Consider the following 18,636-nt stretch of genomic DNA (forward strand, 5'->3'; position numbering starts at 1 on the left):
ATCTCGGGGTTCGCGTCTCGAGAACATCTCCCGGACGTCTCCTGGCAGTGCAGAGTTCTCATTGGGGAGGTGGCCCGGGGTTGGCGCAGCCACAGGCCCGGAGGCAGGGGACAGCTACTAGAGGCGCAGTGGGGCAGACCTGTGAGGCGGGAGGCGGCGGCTTCGTGCATTGCCTGGGCGGCTGCAGGCGAGCAGGGAGCGGGGGCAGGGGAGCGGCGGCGCGCGGGGCGGACTCCCGGCCGGCTCCCCGGCTGCGCGCCCCCGCGCCCCGCTGTTCCCGCCGCGCCCGCTCCTTAGTATTCCCCCCACGGAGCCGAGCGCCGCGCAGCAGCGGCTGGCCCGGGGGAGGGGCGCCCCGCCAGGCTAGGCCCGCGGCGTCCCCGGGGGTGGGTGGGGGAATCGGGAGGGGGCTGGGCACGGAGCTCCTCCAGCCCTGGCTGGGGACTTGGGGGGGGGGGCGGGGACGGTGCGGGGGGTCCGAGGTCGCCTTGGGCCCAGGCGCCGGAGCTGTCAACGGCGCGAGGTGTCGCGGGCGGCCAGGGGAGGGGACGCGGTGCTAAGTGGCGTCCTGCACACTCCGCGCCGCATTCCCGGGCTGAGGGTTCAGATAAAGAGGAGGGGCGCTCCAAGCGCCTGCTTAAGTGTCCACTTCCCGCTCCCGAGGCTCCGAGGTGAGGGAGGGCCCGTGGCCCGTGTCTCCTGGACTGACCCCCTCAGCGCCCCACCCGCTCTACCCGTCGCTTTAACAGTCTTAGCGGGAGTCTGGGGTGGGGGCTCCGCCCGAAGAGGTAAGGTACCGCCCCCTACTGGGTCCGCGAGGAGCCCGGATGGTGCACGTTGCGCGCCAACGGAGGAGTGGGGGCCAGAAGCCGCACAGAAGGGGCACTTGGTGTGTGCCCGCCCAGGCGGAAGATTTCGAGGGATGTCCTGAATCCAGGAATCCGGGGTAGGTAAGGTATTCCGTTGGATGTGCCCTGTGCAGCTCGCCGCACATACCTCCCTCCAAGCGTGTTCAGATTTGTACTCCCTCGCATGCACGTCCCTCTCCTTTCCCTCACCCACCAGAACAGCAGACAGGGGCACACTACACTTACCTAAGCCATACCCACAGCAGGTCCCCAGGTCACCTCCTTTATTCAGGTTCACAGATTCACACGTCCTCCCGCCCCAACCACCCAACCTACACAGGCTAGAGCTTCCATGACTGAGAAGAGGTGGGGGAGGGGATGCAAAGACCAGAAAGCGCTAAACGCCCTTCTTGAAGGCACCTGCTTTGGTGCATTCCTACCTGGGCGGCCTAACTCAGCTAACCTGTGTCTCACGGGGTGGGGAGGGTGGGATGAGATCTGAAGACCTCTGAGCAGGAGTGCAAGGAGGGGTGGGGAGTGGTTAGTGCAGAGAAAGAATGAGGGTACTCAGGAGGGGTCTGGCTTTTTTGGGGGCAGATAAGGAATGAGAGGTAGTGAGGTCTTAATCTGCCCAGTCTTAATTACACACTCCTGGGGACAGAAAATTAGATCTTCCAAGTTAGTGCTTAGAGAGGGAAGCCAGTGGGGGATGGGGGGGGGTAGTACTGAGGCTGGGGGAGGGGCAGTTCTGGCAAACCTCCTTTATCCCATTTGCCCCAGAGGGGCAGTTGCAGCCCCAAAGGACCCATTTCATGCCCCTCATTGTGCCTAAACTCAGAGAGTACAGACAGTTAGGGAAAGTCAGCTGCTCTAGGCCGTAATCAGTCCTGGACAGTATCCCCCCTCCTCCCTGGGGGTGGCCCCAGGGAGAGGGACTGCACAGCAGCCCTTAGATCTAAGCCTGCGTGGCCAGACGGTGAATTAAACCTGGAAATCTGGGGTGACTGGGGGGTAGTGCAGGGGGAAGGGGTGCAGATTTAGAGTCAAAGCCTGGCTTCCTAGTCTGTGACCTTGGGCAGGTTGACTTCTCTGTGCCTCAGTGCCCTCACCTATAAAAAGGTAATCATTCCAACTTCATGAGATTGTTACGAACATTCAATCAGTGAATAAATGTAAAGGGTGTGCCAAGATCATAAGACATACTAAAAAATATCAGCTAGTATATTTATTAGTAGTTTAAATAAAAGTTAAAATTAGAAGTTTAAATAAAATATAGGAAAAGATAGGAAGATGCTGAATAGTACTTGATGCATACATAGCAGGAATCAAATTAACCAAGGCACTTGGGGAATCCACTAACCCCTTTCTAGTCACAGGGTGCTGGACATTTTGCTGCAGGCTTAGCCCAGGCCCTGGCCCACTTCCTGGGATAGGGCTGCTGGGGCCTGGGTGGTTCAAAGGCAGTGAGGGTGCAGAAACTTAATAAGGGGTAGAGGATGAAGCAAGTTGTAGAGGGAACGTGGTTTCTGCATTTCTTCCCTTAGCACACTGATCCAGGGTCTGGCTTGGGGTGGAGGGCTCCTTCTCTCCAATACTCATTCATTCTTCAAATATTTGCTGGATATCTACTATGTGCCAGGTGTTGTGCCAGGCACCAGGAATTCGTGATGAGCAAAAAGAGAGACAGCCACTGCTTCAAAGAGCTCAGTCTCATAGGGACATGGATGCTGTTCAAATAATCGTACAAAGAAATGTATAAAATTACAAGTCAAGGTAAATATTAATGGGCGTGGGACTGAATCACAGCTCTAGAGATCTGACATGGTCTTGGGCAAGGCTGAGGGTCTCTTAACCAGTTATCTGGTGCCCAGGAGGGGGAGCCGGGGGCCCCCATTACCAGCTAAGTCCCTTTAACCTTTTGGTATCCGACCCTGAGTATATCTTCATTCACTCCCTCCCTCCCTCCCTCATTCATTTATTCAGTTGGGCCCTTCCATATGCCAGTCCCAGTGTATGGAGTTGAGGATATGGAGGTGAACCAGCTATAGCTCCTACTCTTTGGAGGTACCCACAGCTCAGAGGGGATCACTGATATATAAATCAGCCGGTATAATGTGGTGTGGTAAGTGCTACGGTGAGGTAAGCACCAGGCACTGCAAGGAAGGGACTCAGGCTGGAAATTCTGTCAAAGATGGCTGCCTGAAAAGATGACGTAAGATAAGCCTTGGGTTAGCAGTTAGCAGGAGGGGAGAAGGAGACATGCAAAAATCCTGAGGCTTGTACGAGTAGGACAGTCTAGGGGCACAGAGGCTGCCCTAACTCAGAGGATGAGGAAGGAAGAGGGTCATGGACATATGACGTTGCCTAAGCCCTCCCTTCCTCATAATTCATCCCCAGCGAGGCTGGCTGCATTTCACAGCCCACAGGGCCAGTCTTGGGTATCTCGTCCCAGCTGTTCTAGAACTGCACTCCTTCTGTAGCCCTCTTCCCTGCTGCAAGGCACATTCATCCACAGGTGTTTCTGAGTACATGATGTGTTCTATCCCTGTTTCTACAGAAGGGCTCAGAAAGATTACATGGCTTGCCTGAGGTCACAGAGCCAGTCAGTGGCAAAGCCAAGATCTGAATTGGACCTAACCTATCTACTGTTCTGTGCTCTTCCCACTGCATCAGGATACCTTGGGAGAGGGCCTAGGGGAACCTAGAAGTACTGCATCTGGATGGCACACCCAGGCCCATCCTGGGCCACTGCAAAATGACACTCTCCTCCCCAAGGAAGGGGCTGTGTGCACATGGACAAGGGCTACCTAAGCTTTCCTTTTTCAGAGAGGGAAGGAGAGAGAGGAGAGCCGGGCCCCAGGCACTATAGGCATTTGTCAGGAACTCAGTCCAGGAATACATAGGGTTCCACCCCGGGGTGGGGGCACAGGTCTGAGAGGCAAGCAGCTCTGTCCCTCCACTGTTTCTCCCTGCCCCTCTCTGTTTCTCGTTAATTATTCCCATCTCATGGAGCAGGAATGAAAACAGACTCAGGATCTGGCTGAAGGCCTGCTGTGACATCAGCCCAGAGGTGGCTACCCTGACCCTGACTATTGGGGGCTGGGGAAGACCCCGTTCCCCACTTTGTCCTGCCATGACAGGAAGGAGAGGCAGGAAACAATTTTCCTGAACCCCTGTCATTTCTCTGGACACTGAACGTGGGACAGGTGAGAGAGGTGGTAGTGGTCTGGAGGGACCAGCAAGGGTGTGTCTGCAGGAATGCGAGGGGTACAGAAACTGGCTTTCCCCAGACCACGGCCTCCCACACACTCTGCCACTCCTGCCTGCACCACTCCCCTGTACTCTTCTCCCAGCCTCCTCTCCGCTTACCTTTGAAGCCACCTCCACTACTGAATCTTCCCTTAGGGGCTCCCTTTGACCCATCTGCACCTCCTTTGTTTTTCCTGAGCCTCACATTCACAGGTTTCTTCTGAGAAGTGGTACCTGGCCTACCAGATTCTTCTCAGCTCTAGCTGGACTTCTCACCTCCAGTGATTTTTGTCGTCGTCTTTTTTTTTTTTTTTTAGAGTAGGCTCCATGCCCAACGTGGGTCTTGAACTCACGGCTCCAAGATCAAGAGTGGCATGCTCTACCAACTGAGCCAGCCAGGCGCCCCCCCCACCCGCAGCGATGTTCATTCCCAATTGGCCTCCAACGTCACATTGAGCTACACACGGACCCTTGTTACCATCTAGCCATCTCCAAGATGGAAGTCCGATGCCCCAGGCTCCTGCCACTTCCTCCTGTCTGCCCAGTTTTGAAATCTCTGGTCCCCGGACCCCTTCTTCTCCCCACCTGGGGGTCTTCTGGGGTACACTTCTCTCCCTATCCAACTTGGGCTATTCTCACTCCCAGACATAGCCACCGTGACCTCTGTGACCAATCCTTTTCTTGTTTTGCGAATTTTTAACAAAATTCTCTGATAGCAGCTGGTGCAAACTTTCCTGTACTACTCGAGAGCCCCCAGTTGCACCTTCTTCCATTCTCACCTCCTAGTTTACTACAATAATGCATCCTCTGAACATTAACACCTGTTGAGGTTTCCTCTTTGCCAGGCACTGAGCCTCAGGCAATGGAGATAAGCGAGCTGCCCTCAAGAAGCCTACAGTCCAGTGGAGGAGAAAGACAAGCGACAGGGTGACATAGAAATATTCCAGGTGTCACTGTTGGATTTTGAGTGACATCATGAGAACAGTGTCTTGGGAAGTGAGGTGAGACGGGTGTGGGATGCATTGGAGAACACAGAGATGGCTGCAGGAAGGCAGGGGAGGAGGCCGCAGTGTAGGTGAAGGGTAATAAGGCCCTAGGTGGAGATGGGGTGAGGAGGAGGTGCTGTAGAGATGACAAGGAGGAGGCAGGTGTAAGGGATCTTGCAGAGGTAAGAAGCAGCATGCTTAGCGACTGGCAGGATGTGGGAGGGGAGAGGCAGAAGTCTGAGCCTGGGTGATTCTGAACATTGGGCATTTGGGTGTACTTTGGCACCGTTTATAGATTTAGAAAGTACGGGAAGAGGAACGGTGTAAAGGTGAACAACGGGTTCGATTTGCAGCTTTCGAGGAGAGATGCCCAGTAAATCACTGTGTATGTGGGTCTGGAGCTCAGGGGCGAGGTCTGAGCATGGAGGCCAGGGATGAAGTTCAGAGAGTGGGTGAGATGGCTGACAAGAGTTCCAGAGTGAAGAGAACAGGCCAAGGTGGGTGTGTGGGGAATGCCCCCTCGCTGCTCCTACAGGCATCCCTCGTGCCTCTCTGAGAGCTCTCATCACACTACATTGTAAATGTTCCTGCTTGCCTTCTCTGCCTTGCTGTGTGCTCCTAGAAGGACTACCACATCTTTATGATGCAAATTTCCCAGGAAGATGGGCCTGGGTCTGGTGCAAGATAGGGGCTCAGTAATGCCTGGGGGATGAATGGATATGTGTTGAGGGCTTACTGTGTGCAGGGCACCGTTCTAAGTGTTTTACATTTAGTAATTCATTTAATCTTTAGGACAGCTCTCCATTTTCAACTCTTAGTTGAAATGTACTCTTATCATTTCCATTTTACAGATGGGAAAGCTTGGTTAAAAGAAGTTAAGTAACTTGTCCAAGGTCACAGAACCAGTAAGTGACAGAGCCAAGATTTGAATCCAGGTAGTCTAGCTTCAGAGCTGATGCTTTCTACTCCCACACTAATCTGCTTCTCAAATAAAATCTTAAAATAAGAACGTCTACCATGATTACCATTATCGAATGTTTATTTTGTTGGGCACTGTGCTGAGAACTATATTAGATTATTCAATTCTATATAAATAAGTTAATATATGAATGTATTGATGGGTGGAGTAAAATGTGTATGTGCATACATATGTATATATGGGCAAGTGGATGAATGGACGGGTGAATGAATGGGTAGATGAGAAAGTAAATAGAAAGACAGATGGAAAGAGGAATAGGTAAGTGGATGTATATACAAACAAAGAACAGTTGGGTGAATGAGTGATGGGTAGGTGAATGAATAGATGGATGGGTGGCTGGATGAAAGGATATGCAAGCAGGTGCACGGGTGAGAAAATGCATGCATGGATGGATGGATGGATGGATGGATGGATGGATGGATGGATATATGAGTAGATGGAAGAATAGGTGAATGGATGTGTGGATAGAAGGATGAATAGAGAGATGGAAAGACTAATGGATACACAAGCATAGATGAGAAGACGGATAACTAGATGAATGGGTGAACAGATGGATGAGTAGATAAATGAAGGTAAATGGTGGGAGGAATGAATGGATAGACAATGGGTATGTGGATGAAAGGATGAATGAATGGAAGACAACTAGATGATTAGATGGCTGAATGATTAGATGAAAGATGGTTGGGCAGATGAGTGGATGTTTAGGTGGTTGAATGGATAGAGGAGTGAATTCCCGTATTTAGGGCTATAAAAGAGAACAAGAAAACACACAAATTATGGCCCCTATATTTTCCCTTAGATACATCTATGCCTTCTCCTGACCATTTTTTCCACATTGGTATACAGAATCTGTCTTGCCCAACCCACCACTCCCCTAATCCTTAACCAGGCACCAAAGCCTGGTCCTCACCTATCCACCTTCACCCCCAAGTACAGAGACATTCTGGAATGGATTCCAGCCATCCTGTTTCTTTTCCTGCTCTTCTGTCTTGATGTCCAGGGAAACAATCAGCCAGGGACAAGGCAAGGTGTGATTGTGAGGGCTCCTCCCTCTGTCCCATGTTGTGTCTTTAATAGGCCTAACTGTGGAGCCCCAGGACCCAAGCAGATGCCAGGGTTGGGAGGTTGTGATGAGAGTGGGAAAATCTTAGGGGCACAGTGTCAGGGGGGAGGTGTGTCCTGCGGGGCTGGCAGGCCAGCCATATCTATTCTCAGGCACAGAAGGGGTTTTCAGAAGAAGGAGTATTCAGGCAGACTGGAAGGAATAAGGCCTTGCTGAGTCTGAAGACAGTATCCTCCTCTGAAGGCATCCAATTGTAAGTCTTCAGCTCTCTTACATGGGAACTGTTGACCTTGGACAACTTTGCCTTCCTGAGTCTCCTTATCTGTAAAATGGACTAATACCATCCACCTCACATGACCACTGACAAGATGAAACAAGATGAAGTGAAGAGAGTGTGTGGCACCTAGTAGGCCATTAACAAAGTGCTTTCAAGAAGTAATAGAGTATGTAGATTTCATTTCTTTTCTGGGGGAAGATAAACTCAGGCACCTCTGTTCTGTGTCTGTTTAGGAAGAAGTGTGGGTTTGGGGGGATGATGACATCATGGGTCTAGGGTCCCCATGACTTCTGGGCACCAGCATAGCCTCATGAGAACATCCTTGAGAAGCCTTGTCCTGTTTCCTGTCCCCACAAGCTCAGGTCCTTGGAAATTTCCAAGGCCTGAGCAGAAAGAAATAGTGTCAGGGTGCAGGTAGGAGTGGGAGCTCGCCTTGGAACCCCTGAGGAGGGCAGACCCTCCCCAGAGCTCCTGACCCTCCTTTTCTGGGCCAGGTGCCAGCAGGCGGGGCACCCAGCTCGGTGCTTTAACAAAAAAGAGCTGCTTGTTGTGGAGGGTGAGTCATGGAGACCCCAGCATGGCCCTGGGAGGAGAGGGGGAGAGGGTTCCTCCCCGACCCCGAGCCAGACCTCGGTGTGGGGCATGGGGATTAAAGGAAGCCAGAAACTGGTATTTATACCCTTTCCTTCCCACTGCTTTATTTCACTTCTCTTGTCTCAGTTTATCTCTACCGTGTTTATGTTTTCAGATCAAAGAACAGAGGCTGGGCATCTTGCCTTGGGTTTCAGAGATGTCTATGCTAGTGACTAACTGGACTTTTGACTCTGCTGGGGACACTCTCTCCTCCGAAACTGGGCTTGTACTAGGCTTCAACACAGGACATAGGAAGGGAGGAGAAGGGAATGAGTAGGTCTTGTATTAGACTTTTTATGTAGTTTCATCCCCATAGCAACCCTATGAGGTTGTAAGGAAGACAGTATTACCCCGTTTTACAGATGAGGAAACCAAGGCCCAGAGAAAGAATATACCCAAGGTCACATGCCTAGTAAAAGTTAGAGCCTATGTTTGAACCCAGGCTGTCTGAGACTTGATAAGTGTGGTACGTACCTTAGAGAGGGGGCCTCGAAGACAGGAAACCCCCAGGGGCCTAGAAGAGGAGGTGAGAGGCTGTAGTGGCACAGGGAGGACCGGGGTGCTGTTCTGTTTGACTCCGCACCAGGGCTCCGGCTCCATGTGGCGCTCCGTGCCGGGAGCCCGGTTCAGCGTGTGTGAAATGGAGATGCTGAACAGGTGCCAACAGGGCCATACCCGCCCCCAGTCCCCGTCCGAGGGCTTGGAAAATGAGACCCCTGAGCTGCAGAACAGGTCATTGGACCCATCTCCCGGATCACCTCCCAGGGGAGGGGTTTGCAGACAGTTGCTCCGCTGCCCCTGGGAGGGAGGAGGGCTGAGGAGCGCCCTCCAGGCTGACCCAGACGTGGCAGCGAGGGGTGGTGGACATGGGAGCCTGCGGGTCAGGTGGCTGCCACTCCCGTCCTGCTGTGTGATCTTAGACAAGTTGCTAAATATCTCTGGGCCTCCTACCCCTCTTTTGTAAACAAAGGGAGGAATTTTCTTCTGCCTACCTTCTTGGCATAGGGCCTGGAGGAAGGGGCCTCCTCCCCCAGGGGGCTCTGACTCTGAGTCAGAACAGAGCCTCCAGAAAGAGGTCAGGGAATCAGTCTCCGCCTGATCTCTGTTGGTAAGAAGTGATAGGAAGAATGGAACAGCACCCTGGGGGCTGCCTGTAATTTGTTTTTCACAAGTCTGGCTGTGCATGAGGGGCAGCTTCCTCTTGACACCCTTTCTCTGGTACCTGAAACAGAGCTTTTCCTGCTCCTGGGGGCTGGAGAATATGTTCGGGGGAGGCAGGGAGGGTTAGTAGGATGGCATTCACTGTTTTGGCCACTAAACTCTACTGTGGGCGGGGCTGGGCTCTGGGCTCTGGGCTCAGGTCTAGAACATCATCTGCTCCTGGCTCAGGTAGGGTGCCTGAGGCCCCAGAGGAGACAGCCAGCAGAGCCTGAGCGCCCACATTCTCAGGCCTGAGACAGAGCTGTGAGCAGCCAGCCTGCAGGGCCTCCTGTTTGGGGTTGCAAGCTGTGTGGAGGCCAGGAGAGTCCAGAGGGGCAGGGGGTTGGCCTGTGTCATTTCAGATTGGGGCTGGTGGCCATCCCTTCCCCTTCCACACCAACCTTAGCTGAGGCGACAGCTCGGGCAGCAGGGAGGCTGGGGGTTGGGAGGGCAGAGCTTTGCAAAGGAGGAGGCAGGAATTCTGGTTGGAAATCATTCAAATGAGGCTATGAAACCAGAACCCAGTCTCAGAACAAATTGGCCAGATTTGGCCTGGGGGGAGGGGGGTAACAAGGGGAGTGGAGAACGTTGGGCCCAGGCTGAGGGGGAGGGGCTGGACAGGACTCCCGATGTGTGTTCCCAAGAGACCAGGCTGTGATCGGTAGAGGGGGCAGCCATCCCCCTGCCATCCCCTGGGCTGCCTGCTGAGATATAGGAGGGAGAAGTCAGGTGCCCAGCCACCCTTCTGGCCTGTGCTGGAGGGGTGTCTAGTCCCTCAGGGTTACTCTCTAGGGCAGCCCAGCTATAACCCAGCAACATCCCTCCCCTGTCCCTGTTCCTGCCCTAACTCTGAAGCAGAGAGGCCCCTGTGACTCCCCATCTTACCAAGTCCTCATTGAAAATCTTCTATTTCCCTTTTAAGTCCCCTGTGTTGTGCTAAGCCGGGGATGCAAGGATGCACTCAACAGAGGGCTAGGTGGGAAGGAGTCCGTCACTGAGCCTTTGATGTGTGACTTACAAAATGGATTCTCATTCCTTGTCCTAACTAGGGAGGTGTCTGGGCGGGGGGTGCCCTGGGCAGCCTAGGGAATGCCTCTCCTTCCCAGGCAGAGCTAGGGATAGCCGTGGGTCGGAAATGAGGGGAGGGTGAGCAAGGGGGGGTTCACTGCGGGGCCAGGCAGGGGCTCGCAGCAGAGGAAAACCGAAGCCTTCAGAGACTCATCAAAGGAGCTGCTGTGTGAAAGGGGCAAACTTGGAGGGGTCACCCGGGTTCACACAGCCTGGAGAGGGATGAAGGCCTAGTCTGTTGGGGGGAGGGGAAGATGCCTGGGGCTGAGAGAGGGAGTGGCAAAGCACGGGACAGTAGGCTCCTCGTCCAGCGCTAGCTACTGGCAGAGAGGTTCGCCAAGCTCTTTTCTCTGGAGAAGCTTTGTGTCTGCTGGTCGTGGTCTGGGTGTCTGGGCCCCTTCTTAGGGAGGAAACAGGGTTCCTCAGCCACCCCACCCCCATACCTCCATATCTCTATACCTCCTCGAGGGCCAAAATCAAGTCTCAGAGCCAGCCGGAAGCAGGCCTCGGACACAAGCCATGACCCCCCTTCCCACCCTTCTTCTGCCCCTATCTTCCTCTGCTCTGACCCCAGCCCTGGGGTCTGTCTGGCCTGTGGCTTCTCCAGCACCACCGCCATCATGCAAGAGCCTGCCTTTGTCCTACCTTCTGTGCCCTCCTCCTCCTTTGTGACTCAAGTTCTTCTCCTTGGAGAGGGAACCAGAGACTGATTGGGACCCCCTTTCCCACTTCTGCCTGAGCTCACTAGCCAACGGGAGAATAGGTTCTCCCTCCAGTGTGGGGCTCTCAGAGGCCTCTCTGTCCTGTCTTCCTCCCAGAGTCCTCTCAGCTTTGCCCTCACTGTGGATTCCCAAGGGTCTTCATTGACCAGTCCCCATAGAGTATGGGTCTCAAGTCTTGTTCACTACTCTGGACACCCCCACCCCACCTCATCGAGCTCTCAGAATTCTCTCCATCCTCCCCTCACCCCAGGGTGGATTTGCAAGGTCCTGGTCTGCACACTCCCCAGTGGGGGCCCTAGAAGAAAGGCACTTCTGAGGGAGGAAAGTGGGGGCAATCAAGACTCAGAATGGGAGGGACCTCAGTTTCTGGACCCTCCTTAGGGATCAGGCTGGGCCTGGACCTCTACTCTCAACCCCTCCTCTCGACTGTGGGGCCACTGTGGCGGGTGAGTGAGCTGGAGGGGGATAGGAGGGGCAGGGGAGGTGGGGGAACCGGTCTTGTGTTGTTCTTGGCTTGGAGCCCCCAGCCCCAGGGAAATCCTGACTCTGTGGAAAACTGAGCAGGCAGTCAGGCAGGGGAGGAGGAGTTGGAAGAGGAAGAGGAGGAGAAGGGGGAGGAGGACCAAGGGCTCAGGGTGAGGTGGGGGTAGGGGCTCCTCTCATAAATCAATCCCACCAGCTCTCAGGCCTGACAAAAACCAGAGACCCAAGGTCCCTTGGGGGCTGCCGCAGGGGAGGGGGGCACAGACCATCCGATGGGCTGTGCAGGAGGCAAGGCCGAAATGAGGGGCAGCATCCTGCTCAGAGAGCCCTGCCTCAAGCCCCCCAAAACAACAGGTGTGTGTGTGGTGGGAGAAGGGCTGAGAAAACAACTTCACAACTCCGGGAGCTGAACCAGGGTGGCTGTGACAGATTGATGGGGGCGGTGAGGTGGCTGGCGGGGGCGGGGGGGGGCTCTGCATAGCAATTTCAGAGCATTTTTATTGCCCTGAATTCTGGCCTGGTTCAACTCCCGAGAAGCCATGTGACTTGAGACGCGTTGTTTCACTTCTCCAGGCCGCCGCCACCTCGGATGTATGAGGGTGTGGGCTTGGTCCAGTCCACTGACGCTGCGCTACAGCCCTTCTCAGGGCTTGGCCGAGGCAGGAATGTTGCTCTAGAGCTGGCAGGATGATAGTTAAGTGTCTAGGCTCTGCCCTTTAATACCTTTGGTCTTGGGTGGGGCACATAAGCTCCCCTAGCCTCAGTTTCTGCATCTGTCAAATGGGCATAATCATGCCTCCCTGGCAGGGCTGTGATGAGAGTGAAGGAGACAATGTACGTTAAGTGCCTGGCAGATTCCCAGTCAGAGGCTGTTGATTTTGTGTCTGCCTCTTGGGTGTCTGTGGGTCTTTCAGGCTTCCAAAGGACTGCCTCCTTCCTTTATTACTCAAGGATTCATAATGATCAAGTGGCCCCAGCTCCCAACACAGAAGCCCTCACAGACGCACCCCCTCCATAGTTGCCACCACTCTGCTTGCATTCATCCTTCCTGCCAGGGCTGGTGTTTTCCTGAGCTCTTGTCCCACTTGGCCACTGCCCCGCTAGGGACACCTGAACTCTGGGCTTGTGCCTTGTGGGCCATCACCAAAGGTCTGGGACGCAGAAGGAGGGTGCAGCCAGCACAGGGTGGCCTTGAAGCTCAGCTGCCCTGCCCTCCTGGCCCAGTCCTGCCAGCCACGGGCCTCTTCCTGCAGGCTCCAGCCCGGCCTTTCTCGGCCTTCCCCTCTGGGGCCTCCTCGTAATGTCCCATTTCTGCCTCCCACTGCATCCCCATCCAGATTCCTGTGGCTATTGTCAGAGCCCTGCAGCACCCCTATGCCCTATGTGCTGGCCTTGGGTCCCTGCCGGACCTGGGCCTCACGCCGTTTCAGCTAGATCCCCATGACAATACATCTAGATATTTCAACCAGCAAAAAGAGTCGACTTTTTTTTTTTAAAGATTTTATTTTTTTGACAGAAATAGAGAGCAAGCACAAGCAGGGGGAGCAGCCCGCAGAGCAGAGGGAGAGGGAGAAGCAGGCTCCCTGCTGAGCAAAGAGCCCAAAGTGGGGCTCGATCCAGGACCCTGGGATCATGACCTGAGCTGAAGGCAGCTGCTTAACTGACTGAGCCACCCAGGGGCCCCTAGAAAATATTTTCTTTGCAACTACATTATATTATTATTTCCCAGGAAACTATCTTTGACCGACCCATCTCCTGCCCCATCTTCTGCCCTAAGCTCCCCTGCCCACTCCCAGGCTCACCGCCTTTTCTAGGTCTCAGGAATCTCTGGAGGGTAGATGTGGTTGTTAGGGAGCGGACAGGCATTGTATGGGCTACTTCAGGTCCCTGCTCTGGAGTCTGAACAGACCCAGGGGGCTGGGCCAGGCAAGGGCACAGCTTGGGGTGAGTTGAAAGGGGGCTGATCTGATCCCTCTTGAAACCTCTAGCTAGGGTCTCCCTTTCCCAGGAGGCCTTGCTTTCCTCTGGAATTTCATACCCTGATATGCAGCCTTAAGGGACCGTGTCCCAAGAGGCAGGGGACAATGGAATCAGAGGCCGAAGAGGCCCTGGATTTTGCTGGGTGGTTCTTGTGGGGACCAGACTACCGTTGTCTGAGGCGTGGGCTTCCCATGGTGAAGGAAGTGTGAGAAGCTGGAGGAGAGGGGATGGCTGATGGGATCCTTGTAAAGCTAGTACCTTCACAAATCTGTCTCCTCCACTAGATGCCAGCCCCACGGGGCCCCTCCCTTTCTGAGGCCTCATCATCACTTGGGTCACTCCAGGGCTGTGAGGAGATCAACCAGGTCAGCTGGGACGGTCTAGAGAGACCATTCCTCAGACAATGAGTTCCTCAGTCTGCAACCTCCCTGGCCTGGGTCATTCAGTCTCTGCCTGACCGGCCTCGGGGATGGGGCACTCGTTACCTCACAAGGCAGCCCCCTCGAGGCTGGGTAGCTGAGGTGATCGAAAGTGGAGAATCTAACGAGTATTTATTGCCAGTCCTTCTGGGGGAGTGAAGAGGAGGTCAGGGAGCACAGCTGTGGATGTCTCCACGAGGGAGGGAGGTACGGCAGGGTTGCCTATTTGGGGTGAGGCCTAGGGTCCTGGAGAAAAGGCTCAGGCCTAGGAAGCAAGAGATGGGGTTTAAGTCTTTGTTCTGCCATTAATGCACTGTGCGGCCTTGAGGGAGTCCCTCTCTTCCCTGGGCCTCAGTTTCCATAATTGTAAACTTTGTGGGCTGGGCTTGGGGACTTCTAAGGGCCCTGCCCCTGGCGACGGATGCTCTTCCGTGAGTCTGTGAATAGCTGGCACAGAGGGATCAGGTCTTGGTCCATGAGGGCCAGGCTGGCTCAAGAGTGCTCAGAGAATGGGCCCTGTGTGGGACAGGACAAGGTTCCCTTTCATTTCATGAGGTCTTGGCAGCAGCCCAGGGCCCACAGACTCTCCCTCCTGCCAAGGTCAACCCAACCCTGACCTGGGGGGCACAACTCCCTGGGGCAGTCAAGGTCAGGAGCTGGTAACTTGGGAGATGGATCCCAGCACAGAGGTTCAGACTCCTGTCCTCCGACCGGGGTGAGGGTCCTAGCACCTTTGACTCTGTGAGCCTCGTGTTCCTGACAGGGACCCGGAGCCATACCCCACCCCCCTTGGAGTCTTGGTGGTCCCTCTGAAGACTTCTCCTGGCCTTGACGTCAGACAAGCCTGATTTAGAATCTAGACCTGCCACTTACTGGCCCAGTGACCTTGGGCAAGTCACTAGTCCTCCTCACCCAGAAGTCAGGGATTGTCATTTCTAGCTTACACGGCTGCTGAGAAGATAGGGTGCATGAGGCGGCGGCATGGACTCCATGGCCATGATGACCAGCTAAGCAGAGACGGTCACAAGGAACGGGATGAGACCGGACTCTCTTCCTGCTGCCTCAACCCTCTGTGTCTTGGTCTGTTTGTCCATCAGGGCATTGGGGACTTCCAATTCTCAGGCCCTAAAATCTGCACAATTTGAAGTAGTCAAAACAAATTCTCCACTCTATTTATGCCAAGAGGGAACAAGGGCCTGGCCAGGCCTAATGGGTTCCAGGTGTGCTCGGCGCCCCGCAGAGGCTGATCCAGCGCTCTAGCTGTGGCTAGGACTTTTCCCGGCTGGCGGGGAAGGCTCAACTAGGCCAGACCTCTCCAGCCCGTCCCTCCAGCCTCTGAAGTGCGGAGAGCTGGGGCAGTGTAGACTGTAGAGCTCCCCACTAGAGTGGGCCGGCTGGCCCTGTGGTCAGAGGGCCGGGGCCGCAAAGACAGGAGGCGCTGTGCCCACCTCCAGCAGCACACATGGGGTTTCCAGGCTTTTCTTCCCCACCTCGCCCCACCTACCCCAGGCAGTGCTGAATACCTACTGTGTGTCTTGCCTGGACCTCAAGAGGTTCTGGGGTTTCTGGGACAATTTTCACAGACTTGTAAAACTCCTTCTCATAGGAGGCCAACTGCGAGTGACCTCCCAGAGGCTCAGGAAACCAGGTGGGAGCCCAGAGGGCATGAGAGAGGTTTCTTTTATTACCATTATATATTAATTATCGGGTTATATAATCAGAGTGACAGCCGTCCTTTATTAATGGTGAACCATGGGCTAGGTGCCGGTTTCAGTGCTCTCCGTACCTGAGTTCATCAGATCCTCACAGCCCTCCATGGCAGAGGCTCATGTTACCTCAAAAAACAGAGGGGACAGGAGGCTCAGGGATACCAAGAACCTCGCCTGAGGTCACCCAGTCAGAAACCGGCTCATGTGGGATTTGAGGGCAAGGCTGTCTGACCTCAAGACAGGACCTGTCCCGCTCTACTATGCTTTTGGCAGGCGGGTCCTGCCCTTCCCTGAAGAGTCAGGGACAGGGCATGTGTGTAAGTGTGAGTGTGTATGGGAGGACGAGGTCAGAGGGCAGAGCAGGAGGGATTTTTCCCTGGGGTGATGCTAGAGGCTCACACACTCATCAGTGAAGCACACTGTCCCCTTTCCCCCCAGTACTCCCAGTCTCAGGCCTCAGCCCTGACTTGCTACCTGGGCAAACACCCTCTCGCCCAGCCTCCCCACCACCCCTGGACTGGGCCCTCCCCAATCCTGAGCTGGCTAGCAGAGGGGACTGTTGGCATTGGGGCCACCATCTAATCACCCCACTCCCACCCACATCATCAGCTGGGCCCTCGGGGACAGACTGCCTGGTCACCATTGGGGAAGGACTGGAGACCCACTCTAGAATTACAGGTGGTGTGATCGCAAGTGAACAGTGGCCTATTAGTAATAATTTTTAGCCTCTATGGTCTTAATGATCATCCCAGACATACAAATTTCTTACTGCTGTAACTTCTCAAAGCACCCACTACTTTCCTACACAATACCAATTTGTAATGATACATTTATTTACACATCTATTTAGTTAATTCTGTCTTCTGCTGGAATGCAAGACCCAAGGGCAGTCTGCTCCCTGGCAGACCCCCTGTGCCTGGCACAACGCGGACACACAGCAGGTACTTGACAACTTTGTTGAACACCTTTGTGGACGACGAGTATAATCAAGGACCATGGAAGGAGGCTGGGAAGGGGATGAGGTATGAAGGTGAAGCTTTTGGAATCTGTCTATGGAGCTGGGGTGGGACTGCCTGTCCCTGAAGCCAGGTGTGGCTCTGGGGTAAGGCAGCGAAGCCTCAGGGCCTGTTCCCCTTCTGAGCTGACCCGCAGGTAGGCAATCAGAGGGAGCCCAGGATTAAGGCCTCTCTTGCATCTCCAGACCCTCACAACCGAGAAGGGCCACCAACCACCCTGTTTTCCCCCTCCCACTGACCCTCTAAGAAGGGAGTTTGAGAAGGACCTCAATATTTGGGCCACTTCAGGGAGGACATGGAGAGCTGGTCTAGACTAAAGCTGAGGATGGGACTTTTCCCAGCCTATGGCCGTCGCCTCATGTCTCTAGAGCTGCTGAACACGTGATGAGCTCTCCATCCTTCAATCTCCACTCTCAGCCCCAATATTCTGGGGGCTTGGAAAGGGAAGTTAGGAAGATCAGAGTTCAAAGCCAGCTCTACCACTTTCTCACTGGGAGACCTTGGGCACACATAGCTTCTCCAAGCCTCCAAGCCCCCAAGCCTCTAGAACGGAGACGCTAATCTCCACCTTGCAGTGTTGCTGCAGGGTTAAACACAATCACGCGTGCGGAACTCGTCCAGTGCGGGCCACCAAGGAGGCACCCCAGGAAGGCCTGGGCTCATCCACCAATTAGCTCTGTCACTTTGGGGAGGATGCCGCGCTGCTCTGGGGCTCAGCTTCATCTGTCAAACAAGAGGGTTGCATCTGATCATCTTGAAGGCCCCTTCCAGCTCTGACTTGCTTGGTTCTATTCTGAGCAGAGAGCCCCACCTCTGGGGCAGGGGCAACATGAACATTCTTTCAGCTCAGATTCAAACCAGGCACATGCTTGCCCAGCCCCATCCCGCACATTTAGCCCGTAGCGATTGCCACTCTGACCCCGCCCTTGGCACTCCACTGTTCCCCCACGCCCACCCCTACCCCACTTGCCAGGGCCACAGGTGGGTGGATCTCTTCTTGCGGGCTGAAGGAGCCTGGGAGGATAAAGGAAGAGAATGGGAGAGGAGAGGGAATGGGAGAGGGGTTGGAGGAGAGTAGTGAGGGGAAAGAGCAGGGCAGGGCCTCAAGCCCTGGGGAATCCCAGTTCTGCCACCTTCTAGCGGTGTGTGTCCTTGGGCAAGCGACTTCAACCTTTTAGAAGCCTGTTTCCTCATTTATGAACGAATAATAATAACAGCAGTTTAAAACCCCATTGGGTTTTTGTGAAGGATAAATGAAATAGTACATATCAAGTGCCTGGCATTCTACAGTTTCATTCCCTGGGAGTGGTTGGGACAAACACCCTTCCTCAGCCTCCAGGGAGGGGCAAGTTCCATGAAGGCCCTGTGGGGGCGCTTGGGCAACTTTCCCGCAGGCCTGCGGTCCTCTACCCGCAGCCGGAGCCTCCTCCCCCTGAGCTGGCAGCCTGGGGTCCTTGGCGGGGGAGCCCCAGCCCGCAGAGCAGCGGGGAAGGCAGAGGCCGGAGCCAGGCCCCCGCCCCCACCCGCACCGCCTTTGCCTCGGTACCAGCGTCTTTGATCTGCAAACTTCAGCGGGATTAAGAGTCTGAGAGCCCCTCTCCCCGGGGTCCCCCGCTCCCAGCCGCCCTCCCTCCGGGCTGACCTCCCAGTCGGCCGCCCGGGCTGGGGGCTGGCTCCGCCGCCGGTGGTCCCCGGCGCGCCTCCGGGCAGGCCACTTGGATTACAAGGGCAGCAGCGGCGGCTGGCGGCTTCGGGGAGCCGGGGGGGGGGGGGGGGGGGGGGGAGGTGGCGCTAAGGGGCGGGGCGGGGGCGAGGGGCGGGGCGGGGGGCGGGGGCTGGGGGGCCCCGGCGCCTCCCGGCCATTTTGGCCGGGGAATCTGTGTAAAGTGTTTAAAAAGAAAAACTCTCCGGAGGAGGACGTAACCTTTTCTTAACATCTGGGGCTCAATTAGCTAATGACAGCAAAGCCTTCTCCGGTGTCGCTGACCCCTGGGCAGCAGCCCC

At 55.0% G+C, this 18,636-nt stretch overlaps 1 long non-coding RNA gene across 1 annotated transcript; it reads right to left on the bottom strand.

The window, feature by feature from the left end:
• Positions 1-15,569: 15,569 nt before the first annotated feature.
• On the bottom strand, positions 15,570-18,392 carry LOC130542648 (uncharacterized). The gene is made up of 2 exons (XR_008957348.1): positions 18,275-18,392; positions 15,570-17,646 (listed from the first exon to the last, which is right to left on the bottom strand). It is a non-coding gene; the product is annotated as an uncharacterized LOC130542648 (long non-coding RNA).
• Between the last annotated feature and the right edge of the window lie 244 nt (positions 18,393-18,636).

Source organism: Ursus arctos, unplaced genomic scaffold (assembly GCF_023065955.2).
Source record: "Ursus arctos isolate Adak ecotype North America unplaced genomic scaffold, UrsArc2.0 scaffold_4, whole genome shotgun sequence".
NCBI lineage: Eukaryota > Metazoa > Chordata > Mammalia > Carnivora > Ursidae > Ursus > Ursus arctos.